The sequence below is a fragment of the Notamacropus eugenii genome, chromosome 2 (genome assembly GCF_028372415.1).
Source record: "Notamacropus eugenii isolate mMacEug1 chromosome 2, mMacEug1.pri_v2, whole genome shotgun sequence".
Lineage (NCBI taxonomy): Eukaryota > Metazoa > Chordata > Mammalia > Diprotodontia > Macropodidae > Notamacropus > Notamacropus eugenii.
The window spans coordinates 353173996-353201459 of NC_092873.1; the positions used below are offsets into that span (position 1 = coordinate 353173996).

Sequence of the window (27464 nt, forward strand, 5' to 3'; positions counted from 1 at the left end):
ATTATTCCTCCCCCCAAATCCCCGTTTACAAATGGGGAAACTGAGGCTCATATATATTAAGAGACTGGCCGATGACCCAAGTACTATAGTGAGTGTTAGGGGTGGAATCTGAACCCAGATCTTCCTGATTTTTAGTCCAGCCCTGTCACCATCATGCTAAGACATAAAGATAAACTAAGGAGACAGTAATTACCAAGAAGAGGATGGATCAGAAAGAACTCCCTGGAAGGGATGGTACCTGACATGACTCATTACCTAACCCCTTCCTTCCTAGGACCAGCTATTTTCTTCTGATCCCCAGATGGTCGGGTTTTAAGGGAACCAAAGCATTTGCTGCAAACATAAGGAGTGACTAAAAAGTATTGAGACAGATTTTTTAAAAAAATTAGCAAATACTTTCACAACCAAATGAGTGGTGCTGTCCCCTTCAAAGCAGTCACCTTGGGAGGCAATGTACTTACTGCTATGTGCTGCCAGTGCTCAAATTATATTTAGAATTACTTTTAAAGTCAGTTTATAAAACACAGGAGAAAAATCAGTCACATTATTTTTATAGTTATTGTGTGGGGTGTGAGGAAGAAAGGAGAATGGGGAGGGAAAGAGGACAGGGAAGAGGACAGAGAGGAAGGGAGGGAAGAAGGAAGGGGAAGGAGGAGAGAGACAGAGAGAGAGAAAGGGAGAGAGAAATATATGATGAAGGGAGAGAGGGAGGCTACGTGAATAGATACAGGGCTTACCTTGTAATCAGGAAGACTCAAGTTCAAGACATGACTCTGATGCAGTCATACGTGTCAAAGCTAGCTAGGTTAGATGACTTTGTGACTATGATCAAGTCACTTGAGCCCTAGGTGTTCCCAGGCAACTATAACACTATAAATTGAGTTGCTAATCTGTCCCAGTGGATGGAGTTTCCATGCTGTGTTCCTCCCACATATAAATCACAAGTCAGGACCAAAAAAAAATTAACAAGGAAGGGGAAGAGTGGGGAAGAGATACCAAAAGCAGTCTTATTAGTCTGATCATACAGTTCATTCACACACTTGACTTCTGCCTTTTTCCCAAAATCAAGATCACGTCCAAGGGCAAAGATGTATCATCCTTGCAGATAATCAAAAGATTACTTTGGGGGCTCAGAAAGTTCTAAGAGAGGAATTTCCAAATTAAGTGAGAAGCCTTCTTAAGGTGCCTATTTGGAAGAGGAAATATACTTAAATATATAAGTTGTGCCATGTTTGTTGAGGGGACAGCATGGTATAATGAATAGAGTGCTGGAGCTGGAGGTGGGAACCTAGGTTCAAATCCTGCCCCATTGCCCCTTAATAAGTCTTCTAAGAATGGGCAAATCAAATAAACTCCCTGAGTCTCAGGTAAATCTCTTAAGACTTATCTCAAGTCATATAAATGTTGATATGTTGATATATTTGTTTAGAAACTGAAAAGTTAGTCTCATTACTTTCTATTCACACCTGAATTTATCTGACACTCAACAGGGAATCCTAAGAGAAATGAATGATGTCATAAGAGAGTCAGTGTTTCATTAGTTCAGTTATGGGATCACAGGTCTTAGGCACCTTCTGATGTATCTCCTCTCCTGTTCAGTAAATATTTGAAAAACTCTCTTGCTTACTAAATCCTAGATGAGCTCTGACATAACTCACCTACACAATCCAAACTATTACATGAATGTTAGTTATGATGGTGGTGATGGTGGTGATGGTGGTGCTTGTGATGGTGGTGGCAGCGATAGTGGTGATAGTGATGGTGGCGGTGATTTTTTCTGCTTTGAAGATGCAAGCCAAGTCACATTGCTCATGGTCTCTCTATGGCTTCTGCTTCTTGTCTTTTTCTAATCTTCTGAGTCATTTGTGTTCCTTCCCTCTTGAAATTACTTTGCATACACTTTATATTTGTAGTATCTGAATAGTGCAGTTGATAGAGAATTGGCCTTGGAATTGGGTAGACTGGGTTCAGGTCCTCAGTTTAACAGACACAGATGGCCACCTGCAAGTCACTTAACTCAGTGCCTTCAGGCAAGTATCTAAAGTCATAAATTACAAATAAATTGCCAACTGCCACTAGTCCTATTGCTCCTAGTTCCAGGAAGAGCCCATGTCCCAAGAGAAAAAGTTGTTCCTTATTTTCAGTTGGATACTTAAATTGCACCCTTCTAGTAGAATAGAAAGTCCTAAGAGTCAAGGATTGTTTTATTTTTGTCCTACTATCCTTACTGATGGGGCCTGGAGTCAGGAAAACTCTTCCTGAGTTCAAATCTGGCCTCAAATACTTCCTAACTATGTGACCCTGGGCAAGTCACTTCACCCTGTTTGCCTCAGTTTCCTCATCTGCCAAATGAGCTGGAGAAGGAAGTGACAAAGTATTTTTGCCAAGAAAACCCAAAATGGGGTCACAGAGAGTCAGACATGGGCATGCCTGAAAAACAATAATAATCTTTATTGACTAGGACAGTGCCTTGTACATAGTAGGTATTTAAATTTGTTTCTGTCCTTAAAGTTATCCTGCAAATCTCCCATCCCTCACTTAGATAATATCTAAAGAGACCTTCAAATATTAGCTAATCACTCCCACAGCCTCCAGACAATCTTTTGTGGAGGAGTGAGGGTGGGCAAAGATGAAAAAAGGGAAAAAAGCATTCATTAAGCACCTACTATGTGCCAAGGAACAGTGACTAAGTTCTTTCTCCCATTTTATCTTCACAACTCTGAAACGCAGATGTTCTTATTATTCCCATTTTACAGTTGAGGAAATTGAGGCAGATAGCAGTTAATTGACTTGCCCAGAGTCACACAGCTAGTGAGTACCTGAGGTTGGATTTGAACTCAGGTCTTCCTGACTCCCAGGCCCAGTGTTCAATATACTACTGTACCAAGTAACTGCTTTGAAGCAAGGGGTTAAGGGGAGGAGGGGGAAGAAGTCGTAGAAGAACTAGGGGAGGCTGAGAGATGACCAAAAGAGTTCCCCTCATCTGGGACACTTACTTATCTATGTGTCCAGAATGTTGAATGGTCCCCTCAGAGTGCTGGGACCTTCTTTGCAAGCAATTTAGGTAAAAGCCTAAATTAGTACCAGGAATTTAGTAGCCAGAAACAGTGTCATGAATTGTCCCTTGCTTCCCCTGCTGGCAAGTGGAAACTAAAGGTTTTGCTCACAGCCAATCTGTCCAGGAGATGGCAGTGTAGGACAGGAGCCTGCTTGTCTGGCTGGAATTGAAGGGGGTGGACTGAGGGGTTGGCTGGAGAAAGACCCTCTCAGAAGCAGACCCCTCCTTACGTGAGGAGCCTAGGTCTGTGACAAAGCACACACGGAAAGCGCACCTCCCAGAGGCCAGAGCGAATGCTGGCAAGTGTTTAGCAATCAGCTCTGAGAAAAAAAACAACAAAAAGAAAAACAAAAAACAATCCACACACAAACAACACACTTTAACCTTAATCTGTTTCGTTAACATTTTCTCTACCATTTATTTTTAGACAATTAACAAGAGAATCAATCCATCAAGTCCTGTATTTCTACCATTTGCTGATTTCCAAGGGGGTAAAGGCTCCCCTAGTCCTATATGTTGTATTTGAACATTATTTATTAAGCATTATAAACGTTATTTTAAGTATTATCAAGGAGTCTGTAAGCTTCACCAGACGGCACAAATTAAATAAAGAACCTCTGATCTCTAAGGGTCATTCCAAACGTGATGTTCTATGATTCTCTGACCTTCCATATCTCAGAGGCAGAGTCCCCCAAATAAATATGGAGGTGTAGTGGAATGAGTGCTGTCTTTGGAGTAGGAGGACAAATAATACACGTATGACTTTACTCTTTGGGCCTAGCTTTCCTCATCGGTGAAATGAGGGGATTGAACTAGAGGCTCTGATATCCCTTCCAAATCTGAATCTTTGAACGGATAACCAACCACCCATAAGATACCTAAGATCACAGGGGAAATAGAAATGATGGGAGAGTTGGCGTCAGAGAACATGGAGGGGGGTCAGGTGGGAGAGACAGGGAAACTATTCCTAGTTAGGAATAAAAAGTCAACTACTGGAGAGAGGAAGGCAGCATCCTCTGAAGGGAGATGGAAATAAACAGGCTAGGAAAACAATCTCCTTCGCCAGAAGCATCTTCCCATAGGGAGCATGTACTAGGGCTTTTGGCTGAAAATAATAATTTACATCTTGCCTTGCAGTTACTTTGTGGAGGCTAAAATTCTAAGGATGTAAAAGAAAATAAAATTTAATACCTAAATGCTATCATATGCATTTTTCTTCCCTTTCTTCCTCCCTCTTCCTTTTTTCCTCCTTCCCTTCCCTCTTCCTTTCTTCCCTTCCCTCCTTCCTTCCTTTTTTCCTTCCCTCCTTCCCTTCTTCTTTTTTTCCTTCCTCCTTCCCTCCCTTCCTTCCTCTCTCCCTTTCTTCCTTCTTTTCTTCCCTCCCTCTTTCTCTTTCTTCCTTCTTCCCTTCCCTCCTTCATTTCCTCTTTCCTTTCTCTCTTCTCTTCTCTCCCTTCCTCCCTTCTCTTCTTCTCTCCCTTCCTCCCTTCCTTCTTCTCCCTCTCTTGCCCTCACTAGAAATGCAGCCACTTCCAGGCCTAATCCCACTGTTTATCAGCATGCAAGCTTTGACCTACTTCATTTCTAACCTGGGCCCTTTTGCCCTCCTTAAGGACACCTCCTGGTGTCCTTCACTCTCAGTATCTCACCAAACTGATACTGGACTTTTACCATAGTGCAGAACTCAGAACTCCTGAGCTTGAGCAATCCATCAACCTCAGCCTCCCCTAGCAGTAGGGATTACAGGCACAACCATGGACAATTGACTTGCATTTGTTTTCAAATAGATATCCAAGGTATGATGCCAGGAAATCAGAACTAGTTTCATCCTCTTCTGGCCTGTGAGAGAAAGGATCAGCAGCTGACTTTAAAGCAGTTGATCATTGGCTCTTGGAGAAGGAGGCAGGTAGGATCTGAACATGGTTCTGGGCTTTCCATTTTCTATAGATGCAAAGAGGTCAGCTTTCTCCTAAGTCAATGTCTTGTTTTGCCCTGCTGCAGATGCCCCCATGCCCTTGCCACCATTTATCTGCTCTATACACATCCATCTTACGTTCAGATGGCATGGCCAATGCACTCTCTGAAGGCTCTCCTTCAATAAGATGTTATTCATGCATCAGTTAAGAACATAGAAGATTTCTTTTCAGATGTGAACATGGAGCCAATATAGTTTATATAACATTGATCAGCTTAGTTTCACTATCCAGAAAAGCATTACACAGGGAGATATGTGCTCATCTACCACAAAAAAAAAATTACCAGCATCATGAAGGATGTCTCATGCCAAGACCAAGTAGGAGAACGATACCTCAGAAGCTCCTGTTTTTGGATGACACTGTGCTGATTATGAGGGGACCCTAGAATACTACTCTCTAAATGAGATCATGAGATCATAGACTTACCAGTTGAAAGAGCTTATCTGGTCCAACACCTCCATTTCACAGATAAGAAAACTGAGGCCCAGAGAGTTTAAATAATTTCCCCAGAGTCACACAGGTAGTAAATAGCTGAGACAGATTTGAAACATTGACCCTATTACCCCAACAGCCATTACAAAACTGTGCTGCCCCTTTTATACACACTCCATTTTACAAATGAGGAAACAGAAGGCCAGAGAGGTTCAGTGACTTGTCCAAGGTCACACAGGAAGATTCAGACCTATATCCTCTGGCTTTAGATTCAGTCCTCACTACACTACACAATGCTTCCAGAAAAAAACCCTTTTAAATAGTTAGAAACATCATGGAGATTCTCTCATTTGGAAGGGGATGAAAAGGATGAACTGAAATTTATTTAGGAGGAGCCACTTATATCAGTTTCCATTTGCAGTTAAGTAAACCCCTATAATATATGGCTGAACAGCAGCTTTTGATTCAGGCAGAACAGGTTCAATTCTTGGAGGAGGAAAGGCATCTCAATAATAACTCGAATTAAGGTTCAATCCCTCAGGACATCTGTGTTAGACTCATTTCTATCTCTCCCCTGGGGTATTTAGTTCTCCTGTAAGCATCCAAGGCTCTGTGGTTGCTCAAAAGGGAGTTGCCTAGTCATTCACAGAGGAAAACGAAAATGTATGTGCTTATGTTGTTCACATTATGCCATGCGGTTGGTCGGACGTTGAGTTAGTCGAGCCTTTCAAATACGTCTCGGAGGTACAACGGATAGACAATAGACTAGGCTGCTCCCCAAATTGAATAGGAAAGCTCTGGCTAGATCAAATGTAGGAAACCGTTCAGCACTTTCAATGACCCTGAGCTGCCTACTTTCATACAAGCCCATCTTTTAAATGCCAGAGCTGTCCCAATGAGGTTACATAGCTTCTAATCATGGAAAACGATGACCTCTAAAGAATTAAATTGCAGGTGACCCCTAAGGGCAATGGAAAGACTTATGGTGGGTGTAAGTAGGCTAAACCGTATTACCCACAGCAACTCGCCTTTGAGGAGGGACACAATAATATCATCAAGGACACAAGTGACCTAAAAGGAGATGGGACAATCATCATGATAATAATAATTGCTGGTGTTTATACAGCAGTTTGAGGATTGTAAAGCACTTTACATATGTTATCATCTCACTGGAGTCTCACAACCAAACCTGTAAGATCAGTGCTATTATTATCATCCTCATTTTACAGATAAGGAAACTGAGTCTGAGAAGAGTTAAGGGACAGGTCCAGAATCAGAGAGTCAGGTAAGTATCTCAGACACAATTCCAACTCAGGTCTTCCTGACTTCTTGCTACTCTGACCCTGTTCGGGGGAATAAAAGATGGATAACCCAAATGTTGCACTGGTCTCCATAAAATATTCAAAGCACCAGAGGAAGGACCCCTGACCCATTGGCTGCAAAAAGACACAGACCAGAGTCACATAGGATGAGAGGGCATGGGTGGTTTGTGATTTTCTCCAGTGCAGGCAGTATACACTTTGATGAGATAAAAGATCCTTTGAAGTAGTGAATTACAGGAGGAACTGATGAGGGGTGAGGGGAACAGCTTTCCTCACCTATCACTCGCAGTCATCAACCAAGTCAGGTCTTTGATACCTCTCACCTACACTATTACAACAGCTTCCAGTTTGGGTTCTTAGCCTCTAGTCTCCCTTGTCCTTCTGTTGCTTTAGACTCTTCTCTGTTCTGCCTGCATCCAGCTTCCTTTATCTGTACTATTACAATTTCTTCCCATTTGGGTTCCTTTCCTCCAGTCTCCCTTACCTGTACATTGCATTAGATTCCCAGATGGTCTCCCTACTTCATTCTTTCTCCTCTTCAATCCACTTCCACAGGGCTGCCAAAATAATCTTCTTCAAGGATAATTCTGACCAAATTGTTCCTCTGCTGAAAAAATCTTCAGTGACTCCTCCTTATTGCCCTCTAGGACAAAATTCAAATGTCTATTTGGGCACGTAAAGAACTATCCAAACTTATCTGACATTATTCTCCCTCCTAGGCACTAACTTCCAGCCAAACTGGCCTGAATACTGTTCCAGGACAGAAAATTCCATTTACTGCCTCACAGTCTGCAAAGGCTCTGCCCCATTCCTAGAATGTACCTCTTGGGAACCCAAGCTTCTCTCTAGACTCAGTTCAAATACCATCTCTTCCTTGTTTTGTTCAGTCATGTTTGACTCTTCGTGACTCCATCTGGGGTTTTTTTGGTAAAGATACTGAAGTGATTTGCTGTTTCCTTCTCCAACTCATTTTACAGATGAGGAAACTGAGGGAAATAGGATTAAGTGACTTACCCAAGGTCACACAGCTAGCAAGTGTCTGGTGCTGAATTTAAACTCAAGAAAATGAATCTTCCTGATTCCGGGCCCAGAACTCTAGCCACTATACCACCCAGCTGCCACCTCTTCCATGAGGCCTTTCCTGACCCCACCAGGTGATGGTTTTCTCCCCAAATTACTTGCATTTACTTTGTATCTAATATATATATGTATATATAGACACACACATTTACATATGTATTTGTTTATTCATTCATCTTTCTATCTATCTATCTTTCTCTTCATATGTATGCATGCTACATCTCTCTCCCCTCCCATTCCCTTATCTGGCCTGAGTTCAAGGTAAGCTCATTTGTTTTGGGTTTTGTCTTTGCACCTCCAGGACGGAGCACAGTTCCTGACCCTTAGCAGATGCATTTAATGGGATTCATAACAGAGTTGGAAGGGATATTAGAGGTCATGTAGTCCAATCCTTTCTTTTTACTGATAAGGAAACTCACTTTCAGGGGGGTTAAGTGACGCTAAGGAAGGTCACACAGGTAGGAGTTGGCAAAGGCAAGATTTGACTGCGGGTCAAAATCCAGGCCTGCAAAGGCAGCGTTCTCTGAGGTCACTATGGAATGCTAATTGAATTGAATTGAATTGAAATTTCTCTTTCCCAGAACACTTGAAATGAAGTATCTTGACTGCCACTGCAATGCACTGTAAGTGAAAACATTAGAGGTCACCAGGAAGGGTAAGGAGCCTCGCAGATACCAAAGACTCACTCCCATCCATTTCAAGGCTTAGGATCAAAGCTGTTGTTGGTGGTCTTTTGTTTTTGAAGGGGACCAGGACATCTGAAAGGTGATCCCTTGACTTGCAAGTGGATTGGATTTAAGTGAGAGAGGGCTACAAGGTCACCAGCCTCACTTTCTCCTCTGGAGTCATCTGGGTCCAGGATCAAAGCAAGGTAGAGAGGGAAGAACACTGAGTCTAATGTTAGAAGACTTGTGTTGTAGCTCTGGCTTTTCTAACTAACTGTATGACTTCTGCCCAAACTGATCTCTGGTCCCCAGTTTTTTCATCTATAAAACGAAAGTTGAACTTTTGGTTCTTTAAGCTCCCTTCTGGTGCTAACATTGTGTTAGAGTCTATACGAGAACTCCAGGCAGCCTCTTTTCTTGGAGATGGGTAGGGTGGCATCTGCAAAGCAGGCTGGGCAAATTCCAGGCTACTAGGCAGAGTTTCCAATAGCTTAGGCCACCAGCAGCAGGCTTCTGAAGGGTGCTCCATTGTTGCCAAGGAGACACCCCATCCTCAGAATTCAGGTCCCCTCTACACTCACCTAGAAGGAGCTGAATGTAAGCACCATTCAAAAATCACCAGAAGAAGTTCAGATGCAAGGAGAGGCTAAGTGGGGACCTCTAAGGACACTAGAGAGATTAGAAAATACCAAATTACTAAGGCCTTGCAGAAGAGAGACAGAGACAAAGAGGGAGCAGTGGGGAGGGAGTGAAAAGGGGAGAGACAGAGAAAGAGAGAAAGATAGAAGGAGGGAGGGAAGGAAAGGGAAGAGGGACAGGAAGGAGGAAAGGGAGAGAAATAGAGGAAGCGAGAAGGTGGAGATACAGAGAAAAAGACAGAGAGACAGAGAGACAAAGAGAGAAGGAAGGAGGGAGAGGGAAGGAGAAGGGGGAGAGACAGAGAAAAAGACAGAGACAGAGAGCGACAGAGAGAGAGAGAGAGAGACAGGAGGGAGTGAGAGAGAGACAGTGAGACAGAAAGACAGGCAGACAGGCAGGCAGTGAGGGCAAGCTTTATGGAAAGGGAGGGAAAGAATTCGAGTCACCCCAATAAAGCTTGGAGTTTGCTTGCTTGCTAGGGTTTCAGCCCCAACCCTTGGAGCAGCTTGCCTGTGCCCAGTTAGAAGCATGGCAGAGAATCTGTTCCACATAGCAGCACTGGGGAGGAAAGTGAAGAGTCCCAGGACAAATCCATTTCCCCTATAAAGGCCATTTATTTATGTCAGAGGTAGAGGAACTGCTGAATTCTGGGGGGTGGGAGACTTGTTCAAGACTAAACAATGCAAAAACATTCCCTGGTGACAAACTGCCCACTATTGTCCCTCATTTAAAATTTCCCCTCCATCATGTTTTCTGAAAAACAGCAAGGTCCCCAAGGCAGCTGAGAGCAGCAGAAGCTGGAGAGAGATTCGTGTACGAAGGAAATGGGGGAGCCTAGAAACAGTAGAACCTGGGAGAGAGATCCGTGTACAGGGAAAATAGGGGTTACCTTGAAACAGCTGAATCTGGGGAGATAGAGCTGCCTATTGAGGGAACAGGGTGGGGAGCCTGGAAACAGCTGAATCAGGGGAGACATTCGTGTACAGGACAAGCAAGGGGGAATCTGGAAACAGCAGGATCTGGGGAGATGGTACCATCCGTGTACCAGGGGGCCAAGGAGGGCAGCCTAAAAACTATTGAATCTAGGGAGGCAGATTCGTGTGCCGGGGAAACAAGGGGAGACTGGAAACAGCATAATCCGGGGAGATGGATCCGGGTACAGAAGGAGCTGGGGGTGGCCTGAAAACTGTAGCATCTCAAGAGATGGAACTGTGTGGGTTTGCAGGGAGTTGATGGGGGAGACAGATTCGTGTACAGTGGAAACAGGGGGACCCTAGAAACAGCAGGAAAGTTGAGTCGGGAATGTCTGTATGTGTCGTAGTGTGGTTTGAAGGGAGACTTCAGAGGTGCTGAGTAGTATCTAGTTCTTTTCTGAGCCTGTGTGTGTGTGTGCGTGTGCACCCATGCACTCACACATTAATCCAAATGGACACAGGATTGCCCTTGCTGCTCTCTTTCTCACCCCCATGCCCAAGTATACCCTGTTCTTTGGCCCAGTTTCATTCCTGGTATTGCAACAGGACAGGGAATGGGGTGGGGAGGGGGGATGGGGATGGGGGTGGGAGTGGGGCGGGATCTCCTGCTAGGGTTGTCTTGGGGCCAAAAGCTGGGGCTCCATAGGACTGGTTACTGCCTAGGCTCCTGTGAAATACCCTTTGAGCGTGGGTGGGGGTAGTTGATGAGCGAGAAGGAATGTCAAAAAGAAGAAAGCCCAGAGAGGCTGACTTCATCTGTACCCCTCTCCCCCACCATTCAATGACAGGGGACATGTCTCCCTTGTCTCCCTTTCTACCCGACAGTCCTGACCTTCCCTACCAGCCGTTCACCCCTGACTGACAGACGGACAAAGATAGAGTTCTAGACAATTGACAGAAAAGGGTCCAACAAAGCCAGGTTCCCCACCCACCACCCCTGAGAGAGGCCCACCACCCCCTGAGAGGAGCTGTCACTGGGCTATGGAATGGTCTTCAGGGTGACACATCATTGAGGGAACAGATAGTCAGGTGCCCACAAAGGTCCTGGGATTTTTGGAATTCTAGCAGTGCCCCCTTGGAAACCTGGGATTTTCCAGTCGATCCAAGGAGATAGGGCTAGAGGGGTGTCAACTGGGTGGGGTAGGGGAGTGGAGAGAAGACTTGAGAACAGACTAAAGAGAAAGCTCTGAGGATAGCATTTTGCTCACCACCTGGTGAACAAACGCGACGGCCTTTTGGACTGTGTTTAAACAGGCTTTTATTAGTAGCAGAGTTGTGTCTGTGCATCTCTCCCTTCCTTCAAACTCCAGAGTCCTTTGCTGGCTTAAATCTCTGATTTTGAGGGGCTTCCAGAGCTTCGGACTTACACTGGTGTATGGATGCATTCTCATTGATATGGTGGACTGCCCACATCACCCCTTCTCTCCCTCCTGAGTTTCCCCAACCTATGGTTTCCACCCTGTCCATCCTGAACTTGGGATAGTTGTGAAAGAAGCCTGCAGAGACAGGTCCCAGGACAGGCGACAGGACCTCAGGCAGAGAGACAGCCAGGGGCTCTGATACTCTGAACTAACATACACTGCCTGTGGAGGGGAGTTGGGGGTGCGTGGGAGGCAGATTGGAAGCAATCAACAAGCATTTATTATGATTATTGCGTGTCAGGCTCTGTCCTCTCCAGTTCCTAGTCCATTTTTCTCATTAGTGCCCATACCAGTGCTTATGAGTCAGCTTCCTGACCAGTACAGAACTTGGAATCAGGAGATCTGGGCTCAGAATCCTGACTCTGACTTCCTAACTGTGTGATCCCAGGTGGTACTCTGGACCTTTCTGAAAATCAGTTTCCTTTGGCTAGAAAAAAAAGAATAAGAATATTTCCACTATCTACTCACAAGGTCGTGGTGAGAAAAGCACTTGGTAACCTTAACACCCTTTAGAAATAGATGCAAATTGTTATTGCCTCCTCCTGTTAGCTGGGCTGCAGGGAGAGAAGGACAAGGAGAGAAGACGTGTGCTCAGTGCTGATGCTTCTTTCCATCTCTGCTGTGCCAAAGAAGTCGTTCTCAGCCTCTCTCAGGATCAGAAAAGAGGAACCTACCTTGATCTAGGTTGGCCCAAAGGGAGAGGGATTGGTGAGTCTCTCCTAGAAGCTCACAAATCTTGAGGCCTCCTCACCCCATTTGACTAGCGCCCAGACAAATAGAAAGCTACTGCTGTTGAGAAGTCAGTGCCAGTTGGTTGGGCAGGACCCCCACATCCATCACCACCCCAGGAAGCCTAAAACCTAACCCTTGGCTGTCTCAGGGCCAGTCAGCTTCAGGAAAATTGAGGCCATAATCCCTCTGGCTCCATCAACTACTGAGGATTTTCCTGGTCTCGTCTCTAAATTCCCTCCTTTCCTCTAAAGGTGAAGAGGACATGAGAAATCTTAAGACATGTTTTGAGAGCTGGGGATAGGACCCCTATATCCTGATCCATCCTAGGTGACCCATTTCTTGATTTCCTCTGGGCCAACTAGCTGCAGGGAAACTGAGGTCACAGACTCTTTAGTCTCATTGGTTATTGAGTATTTTCCTACTCTCCTTTCCTAATTCTCTCCCCCTCTCCACAAGGTCAGGAGGGGGAGAAACCTTAGGTCATGATTTGGGAGCTGGGGAATAGGACCTTTATATCAGATCCATTCCAGATGGCTCATCCTTTGGCTACATCGGGGCCAATCAACTGGTAGGGAAACTGAGGCCTCAGATCCTCTTGCTCCAAGCAGATCTTTGGGCTTCTCTCACTTTCCTCTCTTTATCCTTTACCCCACACCCTCACCCCAGGGAAGCACCAGGAGATCTCCATGAATCCCAGGGAGGGCTATGGGAGCTGGGGATGGCCTAGGATGGGGATAGTAAATTCTGATGGGGTATGCAGCGGGGAGAGGCCCCTGGGATGGGGGTGGGGAGGGATGGGAGAGGGGGGGAGGGGATTTGATTATAATCTGGGCCGTATGGTGAATGCTGCAGAGATGGAGGTAATCACTGAGTGAGCAAGACAGCCGAGCTCCAACAGCAGGCGGTCTCGGCCGTCGCTATGGCAACCGAGGCCTACTGGGCCAAAGCAGCTCAGGCCGAGCTCCATTTCCGCGGCTTAACATCTGCTTTGCAGAGGGCTGCTGGGAGCTGGGGGAGTGGAGACGCGGCTGCATCCCCCATTAAAAAAAAAGAAACAAATTAGGCCAACTGTCCAATGAGGGGCTGCAAATTTATTTATTAATGCGAGGGAAAGGTTGTTCCGGGGCGCAGTTTGATTAATGTTTGAGCCTTCAGCTTGTCAGTCTGGTTTTGTCTCCCGCAAAAGGGGGGGGAGGGAGAAGGGGGGGTGGGAGATGGGAGGAGAGTCAACAACAAAGAAGGAGGGGACGTTAATGGCTCCAGAAGCCCTTTCTTCATGTTTTCCCCAGACTGTCACCCGTGATTGATAGCTCAGACAGAGATTGGAGAGCGTCAGGGAGACGCTTATCCCCAGCATCTTCGACCCTCCCAGGGAGGAAGGAGGGCAGGGAAAGGAAGGGAGGAACTGGGGGAATGACAAAGCCTGGTGCTTGCTGGCTCGTCTCTGGGGAGTGAGTCTGGCTGAGGGGGGGCCATGGAGGGATGATGAGAGGAGAAAGGGGAGCTGCCCCAGGAGATGGGACATCTTAGGAGAAAGGACTGGATCAGTGTGTACACACACACACACACACACACACACACACACACACACACACACACACACACACACACACACACACACACACACACACACGCTGCCATAGTCTCAAGACCCCAGAGAGATTGCATCAGGGTTGTGCTGGGTCACAGGGCAGGAGATATTTAGCTTCAGGAATGAGGGGGAGGGAGAAGAAGCTCTGTGTTCTCTGTGTTCTTACAGTGTTCAGAGGGTCTCAAAGAAATAGTTTACATTCTTCTCTCTCTCTTCTCTCTCTCTCTCTCTCTCTCTCTCTCTCTCTCTCTCTCTCTTTCTCTCTCCTCTCTCTCTTTCTCTCTCTCTCTCCTCTCTCTCTCTCTGTTTTCTCTTTCTCTGCAATCTCTCTTCTCTCCCTCTATGTCTCTCTCTCTTAGCTCTCTCTCCTTTCTCTCTTCTCTTTCCCTTTCCTGTCTCCCTCTCCCCCCTCTCCCTTTCATCTATCCATCTGTCTATCTCTTATATTTCTTTTAGCTCTCTCTCTGTCTCCCTTCCTTTCTGTACTCTTTTTTCTCTTCCCATTTCCTCTCTCCCTCTCCCTCCCTCTCTCTTTTCTCTCCTTTCTTCCTTCTCTTTCCTTTTCATCTATCTATCCATGTATCTTTCTCCCATATCTCCTTTCTCTCTCCCTCTCCCCCTCCTTATCTTCTCTCTCCCTTTCATATATCTATCCGTCCATCTCATATCTCTCTCAGCCTCTGTCCTCAATTTTCTCATTCTTTTGCTCCCTCTTTGTCTCTACGCCTATTGTTCCTTCCCCAGCATTCCCCTTTTCTTTCTATGACATCACCCTTATGGTGACTGCCATGCCAGAACATCCTCCCCTATCTTCAGACTGGGAGGCTAGAACGATTCCTCTTTCTTTCTCCTTTCTTTTCTGAAATGTTGGGAGCAAAGGAAGCCAAGACCATCGATAGTAACCTCCCTAAAATCTCAGTCTTCACCCAAATATTGAGAGAAAACTCAACCCCATTCCCCTTCTTTGTCCTTTACTCCAAACAATTCTCGGTTTTCATCTCTAAGAGATGTGTGGAAAGTAGCAATTTGGGGACTAGAACAGTAAAACAAGAAGATATAGCATCCTTCCTTCAGAAGAAGTTATGGGAAAATCTGTAATTCTCTGAGATTAAATTGTACCATCTTCTGTCCCTTGTTCTTCCTCCCTTAAAAAAGAGTAAAGCGTTTTCCCCCAACCCTAGAATACTTGACATGTACTCACTATACCATGGCATTGCCATCACACTTAATCAAAGCCAAGGACTATCATAAACTTGCATATTTTCTTCCATTCTCTCCCATGAAGGAATTTGAAATTGAGTAAAAATCTTCCTAAGAGGGAAGGCTATTAGATATCAAAACAGATAAGCCAAGGAAATCCAGTTCAATGCCATTAAAAAAAAATTAACCCAATTTCCTTTCCCAGAAGTCTTTAAAAGTAGAAGTAAAGGTTCTGAATGGAAAGGTTTTTTGAAAATCCTTCCAAGAAGGAAGTTAGTGAGCTGATTCATGGAAGAGCATCTCAGTCTGAGAGGTATCTGACCATATCACAATGAATTTTCTAGATGTAGAGGTTTATCCAGTGTCTCAAGTCAATGCCATTATCACTGTCATCACCAACAATAACAGTGATTTAGTGCCACAGCTTTTAGCATAGTGCCTGGCACTGGGAACTTAGTAATCACTAGTTGACTGACTGACTGACCCACAGAACAATATGGTAGGGATGGCATAAGAAAAGATCCCTTGAAGGGCTGACATTCTCGTCATTCAAAGGTTCATAATCTTAGGTCTGTGAATTTGTTTTTTAAAAAATGCTTTGATAATCATATTTCACTATCTTCCCCTTTGTAATCCTATGTATTTTATTTTCTACATTTAAAGACATTCCTCTGAAAAGGGGTTCATAGGTTTCACCAAACTGCCAAAGAGATCTGGTTCATGCAAGAAGGTTCAAAACACCTGTTCTACTTGGAAAGACAAGGTATGTATTACCATTACATCAAATGATAAACAGTAATGTAAGTAGCACATTCCAAGCACTAAATAGAGCTATCCTTCAACATTTCAATGTATTGGTACTTTCATTGATGCCCCCACCAAATCCATCCAAGCTTTTTCATCCTGAATGATTCTTGTCTATGTCTTCCTGTAAATTTCCCATAGAGCAACTAGGTGGCACCCTGGATAGAGCACTAAGGTTGGAATCAGGAAGACTTATCTTCCTGAGTTCAAATCCTGTGTCAGACCCTTACTATGACCTGGGTAAGTCACTTCACCCTGTTTGCCTCAGTTTCCCCATCTGTAAAATGAGCTGGAGAAGGAAATGGCAAGCTACTCCAGTATCTCTGCCAAGAAAACCCCCATCATGGGGTCATGGAGAATACGAAATAACAACAATATAGTTTTCCGTAGTGTATCTCAACAATGGAGGCCCTAGAGGGCTCCTTAGATATTTCAATATTCCCTGGGTACCCCTGTTATCTCTTATGATAAATGACTAGTCCAGCTCTTTTCTTGATCATACGTATCATGATTGATATCTTTTGTGCCACTCCTTTTTAAAAAAAGTTTTATCTTGATGCTTTTGGGTTTGGTTTTTTTTTTACATTACAGTAATTTCCCAATATGTACACCATACTTTCATGCCCCCATAAATAAAATAATCATCAATATTATAAAATAATAAATATTTGTTTAATAAAAATAAAACCTCCTTTTAACTAAAAAAAAGGATTGAACAAAACCATCTAGCAGAGCCATCTATGGTAGAATATGTAATATCTATACTATTTAGAGGCAGTAGGTGGCACAGTGGATGGATTGCTGGATCATCAGGAAGACCTCAGTTCAAATTTAACCTCAGATGCTTCTTAGCTGTGCGATCTCAGGGAAATCACTCAGTCTGCTTCAGTTTCCTTAACTGAAAAATGGGGATAATAATAGCATATACCTCTCAGGGTCCCAGGGTTGTTGTGAGGACCAAAAGAAATAACATTTGTAAAGTGTTTAGCACAGGACCTGGCACATAGTAAGTGCTTAATAAATACTGATTTCCTCCCTCTTTTAAGCCAATTCCTGCTTGTAAGTCATTGCTGGTGAGAGGTCGCTGCCTTTCTAGGCCCACCATGTTTTCTCTCCATTGTGCTTTGGTCAACTTGATTTCCAGGAAATTAGGTGGTGCTGACAATAAATGCTGCAGTATTTCAGAGGAGGGATTGATTATTGAGGCCCAGGGCTAGGTTGGGGAAAGGTTCTGGGGAAGAGGGCAACAATCCAGGTCTTGACATGTCAGATTAAGAAAAATGAAAACATAGGACTTAGGATATCGTAGGTAAGTTGATGGCATGGATAAAGGATCTGAAGCAGGAATAATGAGAATATATATTTTATTGGAGTAGAGGTTTTATGTGAAAGAACAATCAGAGACAAGGGTGTAGAAGATAAGGACTATAGTATGGAGGGCCTTGAATATCAGGTTAAAGGACCCTATAGGCAATAGGGAGACATTGAAGGTTGTTGACTGAGGGGGGTAGTGGGCACACAGTAATGTTTTGGGAAGTTTCATCTGGAAGTAGTATATAGGTTGGATTATATGGAAAAGTTCCTAGAAGCAAGTAAACCAATACTTCAGATATGAGGTAACAAGGGTCTGAGTGGTAACAAAGGGAAAGGAAGAAGCTGGTCAGATGTGATGGACAAGAGAAGGAAGGATGATTCAGAGATTTTAAGCCTGGGTGACCTGAAGGAAGTCTGGATGAACTTGGATGGCTCAATAAAACCTCAAACACACACATAACCTGAAATCCATTGCAGGCTTGGGTTCCTCAAGAATGGCAGGTTAGACTTTCTAGGAGCTGGCCATCCAATGATCCCCTACCAAAAGGTCTACATGGTCTAACGTTTTTATACCTACTAAGCAGGCACTGTCTTGAATTCTATCAGCCTGATTAAAAAATATGTACATACTTTAAACAGTGATGATGGTTTACCCTGCTGAGAAATCTACATATCTTTATTCAGTCCCCCATGATTAGTGGGCTTAGTAGTACCATCTGTGGTCAAGATAATAATTCCTTTTGGGGCCTCAATATGAGACCCTCTTCCTCAAGGGCAGATTTTTTTAGCATCATGCTTTAAACCAGTGAGCTATGGAAAACTGATAAAACATAGGCCCTGCCTTCTGAGAACTAAAACTCTTAGGTTGGCATATAATATACTACATGGGATATTTTGAAAGGCAGTAGAAGAACATGGCATAGTGGATAGGGGGCTGGATTGGGGAGTTGGGAAGACCTGAGTTTGGATTTCCCCTCTGGCATTTGGAGCTGTATAGCTACAGGCATGTCACTTCATCTCTTCATCACTCAGTTTACTCATTTGCAAAATGGGCCTAATCATCCCCGTGGGAGAGTGAATAGTCTTAGTTTATTATTCTGGGAGTCAGCTTAATTGGTACTAGACCTCGAATCTAATTTCCTTTGTTGGTGCTATAGAATTTCAGCATTTTGGGAATACTTCCCCCCTCCCCAAAGACTAGCATCGGGGAGATGCCAGCCCAAAAATGAGGCAGTAAATGGAAATTCCCAGAAAGGAATTATCAAAATTTCTCCTCATTCCCCTATTTTGGGGGAGACCTTAGTGATGAACCTTCACTAGATGTCCAGAGTCTTCCTACAGACCCCTCTGACTGTAAATGGGGGGATACAAAAAAAATGACTGGCATAGAAATCTGCCTTGGGCCCCAAAAGTAGCACTAAACCTGAGCAGACAAGCAAACCAAGCTTTGGGGAACCTTGAGAGGCATTGTGGATAAGCGTTGAACTTAGAGTCAAGAAGATCTAGGATTGAAACTACTTTCTGACACTCACTGCTGTCAGTGGGCAAATAACTTCACCTAAGCCTCTGTTACCCAGAGTATCTACTTCATAGGGCTGTGATCTTCACATGAGATGATGTATTTAAAGCACTTAACACATTTTTGGATGTTCTACAAATGCCAGTTTTTATCATTAGATATGGCTAGCAGCAAATAAAATATGTCTTTCATTTTTTTATTATTATTTTTAGTAAATATATCAGATTTCATACCTGTGTGGTAAGGCTCCTTGAGGACTATTGAGGACTGTTGTTGTTTGACTTTAAGAAAGGCAGAATAGATATCTTTATCCTCTTCTCCCCCCACCCTTCTCCAAGGGAAATTTTCATTCCTGCCAAGAGGCAAAGCAAGAATGTGGGGCTAGAAGCCTCTCTGCCCTCCTCAGAATGGGAGGGAACCAGGCTAAAATTCTATCTATCCTCTCCTTTAAATATTTTTAGTCTAGGGGACGAGATCAGGTTCATTCTAATTTCTGGTTTCTGTTTCTCATTATACTGAGGTTACACATGCAATGGTGAACTCTCCTCTTCAAAGTAGTACCCCTTGGGAGGTTAGACACTTATTCCTTGGTTTTATTTACATATTCTATTTATAATCTATCTTTCTTGGAATTCCTTTCACAGACTTCAATACCTTCTTCTTGATCTTATCAGTGGTTGAAAATGTTGCTCTTTTGGGGTTAGATTTGATTTTTTTTCAAAATAATCAAAAGTCATTGAGATCAAAGACAGGAGAATCACAGGAACAGTGTGGTACAGTGTAAAGAACACTGGATTAGAAGTTGGTAGGTACCGTAGCTAGGTACTGACTGTCACTTGCTACCTGTTCAACCTTGGAAAAATCTCCTTTTAACCTCTCCTGGCTTCAGTTTCTCATGTAAGAAATGAAGGGAAAAGAACTAGATGTCCTCTTAGGTGCCTCTCAGCTTGAATCTATAATCCTAAGGTCAGCTATTTATTAATCAGGAAGATGATCAAATTGGGTCATCCTATTTTAGGGTCACAAGCTAGGGGCAAGAGGGAACTATAAAATAGTGAAGCCAGTATGCCAATAAATAGTCACTAAGAATTCATTAAGCACCTACTATGTGCTGGTCACTGTGTTAAGTGCTAGGGACACAAAAAGAGGCAAAAGATAGTTCCTGACCCCAAGGAGCTTGCGATCTAATGGGGAGAGAAGAGGCAAAAAAAGCAAGTTATGTGTGTGTATATATATATATATAACACATATATGAGTGCATATATGGATGTTTATATGTAGATGTTTTATATAATATGTGTGTATACAGATATAGATGTTTATATATGTTATATGTATCTACATATATGGATGTTTATATGTGGATATTTACATATATTCCATTTGTGTGGATGCATATATGGATTTGATGTCTGTATAATGTATGTGTATGTTATTTTGTTATTTATAAACTGTGTCTGGAGGTAGCTACCAAAGTGATGTTTCTTCTTGAGGGTAGGCCTTATTTTGTGTCCCAGACCCAGCACACTGGCTGGTAGGTACACAGTAGGTACTTAGGAAACATTTATTGAATCCAAATAAACAGTGGAATCAGTGGAGTCCAAGTGTAACCTCCTGTGGCAACGACTTTGTAAATAACACTCATTTTGATGGATAAGTTTTTAAAAGCACTTTCATTACTTTATAATCACACTTTGTATGCAATCTAACTTCATGTACACAGATGTTGGTTAGGCACATACCCAGGGTTGTAAAAGTTGAATAATTGGGTCTCCAAAAAATATTCCTGCGATGCACTTTTCAGTTTAATTTGCATTATTAATATTTCTTTCATAGCTTTCTTCAGTCTAGCCAATCAACTCAACAATAAATGCAGCCCTGATTTGTAGTATTTGCCTTTTTCCCAGGGGTAAATGCTTAAGTTGAATACTTCACAATTGGCTAGTATGAGCTGACTTCAGGACACAGGTTCCCCCCCTTTTTTTAAGGTTTTAGAAGTTGGGACAGAAAGCTTCTTACCAATGGCCTCTCGTGCTTTCGTTCTTTTAACTTTTCCTTGCTCCCTTTGCCTCCTCCAAATGAGTTCTGCCATCTGTCTGGAGACTCTCTGATGAAGACTTCCCATGTCTGGCTGAATGAGGGCATGTGTTCTGGGGCCCTACAATGCTGAAACTAGCCCAGGGGTTCTTAACCTTATTTTGTGCCGTAGCCCTCTTTAGTAATCTAGTGAAGACTGTGGACCCTTCTCGGAATAATATTTACTGCCTATAATCAATAATTGAAGGAAATGCTAAAGTTCAGTTAAGAGGTTAGTGAGAATAAAGATGGAATTTTTTTTCCTATCCAAGTTCACAGACCCCCTGAAATCTATCCACTGACTCCAGGTTAGGAACTTTTGCTCTATCCTGAGGCTTCATTATGGTTAAATCTGGCCCATTTTTGGTTTTTTGCTCTTGAAGCAAATGTGAATGAAAGCATAGAACATTAAAACTGGGAGAGATGCTTTAATTCGGTGATATCAGACTCAAAAAGAAATAGGGCCATTGACTTCTACATAAGAATCCCTCCCTATGAGCCACATATGGACTTAAGAAATCACATATTAACATCATGTGTGTTCTATTTTATTTTTTTATTTCTTTTGTAAAATATTTCTCAGTTACATTTTAATTTTTTGAGTGGCACTGACCAGACTAGATATTGGATAGTACTGCAAATCCAACAGTTTTCAAACTTTGTGGTTTCATGGTCCCTTTACACTCTAAAAAATTGAGAACAACCCCCCCAACACACACACACACACACACACACACACACACACACACAAAGAGCTTTTGTTTGTGGGTTATAGGATAGCATGTGTATAGGGCTTTAAGATTTGCAAAGCACTTTATCAATATTACCTCATTTAATGCTCATACTAACACTGGGAAGTAGGTACTATTATTTTTCTGCTGAGGAAACTGAGGCAAATGAAGCTTAATGACTTGCCCAGACAGCTGGTAAGTGTCCAAGGCTGGATTTTAACTCAAGTTTTTCTAACTCCAGCACCAGCATTCTATCTACTGAGACACCTAGCTGCTTTTTATCTATTGATATCTATTATACTGGAAATTAAAATATCTAGTATTTTTATGCAAATACTTTTAACCTCATGGACACACAGCTGGCCTGGAATCCATTTTTTCTTTACTTAGCCTCAGTTTCCTCATCTGTAAAATGAGGAACTTGGGTTAGCTGATTTATAAGCTCTTTCTAGAGGCTGCTACATGACACAGAGGACAGAGTGCTGGGCCTGGAGTCAGAAAGACTCATTTTCCTAAGTTCAAATTTGACCTCAGACACCTCCTAGCTGTGTGACCCTGGGCAAGTCACTTCACCCTGCCTGCCTTCATTGCTTCATCTATAAAATGAGCTGGAGAAAGAAATTGCAAGTCACTCCAGTATCTTTGGCAAGAAAACCCCCAAAGGCATCATAAAGAGTTAGAAATGACTCAACAACAGAAAGGTGCTTCCTAGTTCCAAATTCATGATCCTAGGCACGAAGGCATCCTGATTCCTCCCCTAGTGTCATATGAATTGCTGCTTTGTCCTTCATTTTTGAAGAGGACTGATGACATCATTTGGGTGATGCCTTGACTTGTGAGTCAGATTGAAGTGAGGCAGAGCTCACTCTCAGCCGTACAGGTCTTCCAGAGTCATTGACGATTAGTGGCCAAACCAAAGTCCAGGCAATGGGCATGATGCTAGGAAGAGCTAATCTCCACCCCCTTGCTCCTGCCTCTGAATTCTTCTCTAGTGTATTTACAAAACCACAATTCTTACATTTGAGGAATCCTACCTGGGATCTCAGGAGTGGTCACTGAGCTACAGAAATTAAGAAAACTAAGCCAGTACAGACTGATACTCTGTCCCAGCCTACCCCAAAAAGCATCTTCAAGCCCTACAAAATCTTAATTTCAGTATTGTTTTTCCAATAATTTTCCCTTTTAATCACTGGAAGGATGATTAGTCAGTCAGCTGAGGAACAAAGGCAGAAAGCAGATGAGTTTCATCTGGTTGGGGTGAGACTACCTGCTTAATACAGGGCTTCCATCATGTCCCCCCCGCCTGTCCACAAGACAGATCAAGCCACTCTCCTCCTGCCCACCCCCCACCCCCCAACCTCCAAAGGCCCCTCCATGGTGTTGCCAGAGGATAATAAGATCCTCTCTGGGTTGATTCTCTCCAGGCAAAGGCTCCTCCTCCACAGGGCAGAGCTCAGGTTGATCTTCTGGAAGGCAGCTTAATCTGTTTTAAGCTTAAAATGTTGTTTCTTCTCTGTGATACACAATTTCAACACTGTAGGAAGCCCAAAGAGGTGAGAATCTAGAAGATCCCAGACCCAAAGAGAGACATGAAATTAAGCTCTTCAGAAAGGGATCTGATGTCAAAGACTTCTTCCCTTTGCCCCCATTTTGGGGGGCCTCAGTGACGAGACTTTGCCAGACTGTCCAGAATCTTTCTTGGTACCATAGTACTGATCTTCTGGCTGTGGATTATGGGAGCAAAAACAATGAAAGGCATAGAAAGGTGTCTTAAGCCATACAGGAGTTGAGAGCCTGAATAGACAACTATACCAAGGCCTTGGAGAACCCTGAGGAACAATATCGATAAGAGTGCTTATAGATTTGTTGAAGTATGAGGATTTGTTACTTATTAGTTGTGTGACTATGGGTAGTAGGTGTGACTAAGGCCCCTCTGAATCTCGATTTCCTCTTCTGTAAAATAGGGATTGTCATACCCATAGTGCTTGCCTCATGGGATGTTTGTGAAGTTCCAATGAGAAATTGTATGGAAAGTGCTTTGTAAACTTTAAGGCATTCCACAAATGTCAGTTATATGGTCATCAGACACCTCATGAGGGCCGAATGTTGGGGCCTCCACCCCCTATTAGTTAATACAACCAGGAAATTTATAATAGGACAAGATAGTATATGCTGGTAAGAGCAGAAACTGAAAAGCAGTCCTCTCTTTAAATGCCCTTTCCTCTGCTGCATTTCTTTGTACCTGTATTTACACAGACATAGTCCAAATTGATGGTTTGATCCTGCCAGGAGACACTGGTCCAGACAATGGAGGGGTATGACTGTTAGTATTAAAATTGCCAGAGGGATCAAAGATAGACAGACAGACAGAATGGCAAGCAGATGGATTATTCCCCTTTAAGAAGAAAGACTCGTGTGTGTGTGTGTGTGTGTGTGTGTGTTTGTTGGGGGGAGGTGTTAAGGGCAAAAAAAAGGAGGGGTGGCAGAGGAGAAGAGAAAGAAGAAAGAGGAGAGGACAAAGAGTACCACAGTGAGAGGAGGGGGAGAGTTGGAATGAACAGAGAGTGAAGTAGAAAAGGGAAAAGGACAGACAGACAGCAGATGGGAAAGGAAAAAGGATGGACAGAGATCAAGGGAAGAGGGCCAGATGGTGTGAGGCAGACAAAGGGGCCCCAAGAAGATGGGCAGGAGGGACAGAGAGGGGATGGGGGTTGGGGACCGAATTAGGGGAGGAAGGGAGAAGGACAGACAGACCAAGAGTAAGTGGGGGTAAAGCAGGAGACGGACAGACAGATGGCAGGGACAAGAGGGTGCCCTGAGTTGCCTGCATTCTGCTGTGTTTACCAGCTAATTGAGTTAAATTATTGTCAGAGATGTAATTAAAGGGTAGAGAGAGCTCTCTGGCAGGCCTGAAACAGATGGAGGGGGCTTTAATTGGTAATTAAATTCTTCCCTGGCAGCTGAGGTAGGAACTTGTGTTTCAGCCTCACAAGGCCACGGGTGGCCTTCCCCCCACCCCCTGGCCCCTCTGAGGGGCTCTTTGGGGAGGGGGCTGGGACTCTGAGCACCAGCAACCTGGCAGGCAGGGAGGCCTGGAAACCAGAAGAGAATGCAAAGCCAGCCTTCTGCCCCCCGCTGGGTCTGGTGCAACTCTCATTGGCTGCTCCAACCAAGCCCTCCACTCTGCCCCAGCTTGCTGCCCCCAAAAGGGTTTGAGTCCCCCTCCCTCCCTGCTAGCCAGCCCTACTCAGCAGATTGCTAGGTGGATTCTTGACATGGCCTCTTTTGCTAAAGGTGGGGTCTCTGGGAAGGGCTGTTAGGACTGAGCCTACATCCTGGCTTGGGGAACGATACTTGCTCTCAGGGCCAGGCAGTCCCTGCAGATGGCATAGTTCCCTTGAGCACCTGGGCAACTACCCAGCCTCTGAGGACCTCGAGCAGAGATCCTGTTCTGCCTGGCACATCAAAGAGCAAGAGGCAATTCTGTTTCTTTCATCACTAGCCATATCAATAATTGGGAGCCAGGGAGGTGGCTTCTGTAGTCTCAGTGGGCAAGGCAACTAGGTTGGATCCGGGCACTTAAGCTGTCAGGCCTCAGCTCCTAATCTCACTGTGACCCAGGCTTTACAGCGGAGGGTGAAGCTTGGCTTGGGGCCTTTCTCAAAAACTTACATAGCCTTAGGCTTGGGGAAAAAAAAAAGATGATGATAGCACTGTTTATAGTTCTGAGATTAGAAAAGCATTCTATATATGTTATCTGGCTTAATCTGCACACTAACCTTGTGAGGTGGGTGGTGTTATCCCGTTTTACAGATTTACAGGTAGGTTAAATGATTTTTTCCCCCAGGGTTACACAGGTGGTGAGGGTCTAAGGATGAATTTTAACCCAGGACTCTTTGACTCCAGGTCCAGTGCTCTATCTCCTGTCCCACCCAGCTGCCTCTGAAGAAAGTACACAGGGAAGATACTACAGGAAAACAAACAAAAACGCTGAAGAGAAATGCAGATCAAAATAAAATTGTTATCGTGTAGTTCTTTTTGATCGTGTCTCTTGCTTTGTAACCCCACTTGGGGTTTTCTTGGTAAAGATACTAGAGTGGTTTGCCATTTCCTTCTCCAGTTTATTTCACAGATGAAGAAACTGAGGCAAACAGGGTGAAATGACTTGCCCAGGTCTCATATCTAGTGAGGCCAAATCTGAATTCAGGTTTTCCTGATTCTGGACCCAGCACTCTGTCCACTGTATCACCTAGCCACCCCATAAAATGCAAAATGTCTGCAAAGCAAAACCCACAGGAAGAGTGTTGTTGAACGGCCCACGGTTAGCTGCAGTGCTGCAAATGTGGGCAGGGATACTGATATGGGAGCTGTGAGGTCTTTCTTGCAGTGATTCATATTCCAGGTCCAGCTCTGGGCTCCACAGGACAAGATGGTCTCTAAGATCCTGAACAAATTCCAAGAAGAGCTACAGTTATGAAGGGAGAGATTTAGGGGGGGAAAAAGATTTGTGGTTAAGGTTAAGAGACCTGGGATGACTTAGGTTGGAGAAAGAAAAAACAAGAGTCAAATTCATAATGGACATCAGCTCTCTGAAGGGATGGTCAAGAAAGGATATTGCTAGAGATGGCATTTTAACTCTATGGATGCCAAAATGAGGAAAAAAATGTACTGATACTTTGTGAAGTAAGAGGGATTCGGGTTAGTCAAAGGGAAGACTGTCCTGATTAATAATCAAGAGACACTAATAATAGCTAACATTTATGTAACACTATGGGCCAGGTGCTGTGCTAAGAGATTTATAGTTATTATCTCATTTGGTCTTCACAACAATCTTTGGATCTCAACTATCATTATCCCTATTTTATAGATGAGGAAATTGAGGCAAAGTGACTTACCCAGCGTCAAACAGCTAAGCATTAGAGTCTGGATTTCAACTTAGGTCTTCCTGAAGCCAAGCCCAGCCCTCTATCCACTGTGCTACCTAGCTGTGCCTATGCTAAGAGAAGATACAGAACCTCCTCTTGAGGTTATACAAAAGTAAAAGGCTGCTTCTTTGAGATGGGACTGTTTTTAGCCAGTGAATAATTGAAATTTCAGGTAAATGGATTAGAATCACAGGATGTAATAAGTTACAAAACAAGCAACTGCCAAACCTATGCCTTTGTTTTATAAGCCATAAGATCTCAGATTTAGAACTGGGCAGGCAACTCCTCTAGTCCAACGCTCTCCTTTTACAGAGAGGAAAAATGAAGGCCCAGAAAGACCCAAGATCCCACAGGTGGTGAGTGGGTAAGCAGGGCTGGGTTCTTTGACTCCAAACTCAGCTGTTCTACTTGACCAAGATGCTGAGGATGCTAAGGCCCAGGGATGTGGAATGATTTGCCAAAAACTGAACAGCAGCTTAGGGATCATGAGACCATGGTTCTAGAGTTGGAAAGGACCTATGAAGCTTCTTAGTCTCTCACTTGTAAAGAAACTGAAGTCCAAAAAGCAGAAGAGAGGGAACACCCCTCCTCTGTCTTATTCCCTGACCCCTTCCTCTCACCGTTATTACCAAGACTTCAAGACAGACATTTTAGTTGGTCTGTACTGAAAAAGTCTGCAAAATTCTTGCAGTAAATTTTCTTCTCCTTAGCCCTTTTAGCATTGTGGAAAAAGGACATGCATACTGTACTTCTCTGTGGAGAGGGGTGTTTTTTTGGCAAGCTAGAGATCCTGTCTGGATAGCATCAGCCATCTTTTACCCCCTTTTCCCCAGTCCTGTTCACACACACACACGCACACACACACACACACACACACACACACACACACACATACACACACACCCTTCAGTAAAGTCTCTCATCTCCTTTCCTTGTTCCCTTGAGAAGTTCATTTTTACCCTCCAAGGGATTCCTCACAATCGATGCTCATGCCTCTCTGTTCTA

General features: G+C 43.8%; 1 long non-coding RNA gene across 6 annotated transcripts; it reads left to right on the top strand.

The window, feature by feature from the left end:
* The first annotated feature begins 613 nt into the window (after window positions 1-613).
* LOC140528390 (uncharacterized) lies at window positions 614-25565 on the top strand. Of its 6 annotated transcripts, XR_011975172.1 has the most exons (7): window positions 625-4964; window positions 6696-6751; window positions 7766-7942; window positions 8450-8491; window positions 8614-8739; window positions 15754-15853; window positions 25441-25565. It is a non-coding gene; the product is annotated as an uncharacterized lncRNA (long non-coding RNA). The 6 variants fall into 6 exon arrangements; XR_011975169.1 differs by having other exon boundaries at window positions 614-4964; window positions 7766-8129; window positions 8450-8739; XR_011975170.1 differs by having other exon boundaries at window positions 621-4964; window positions 8450-8739.
* The last annotated feature ends 1899 nt before the right edge of the window (window positions 25566-27464 follow it).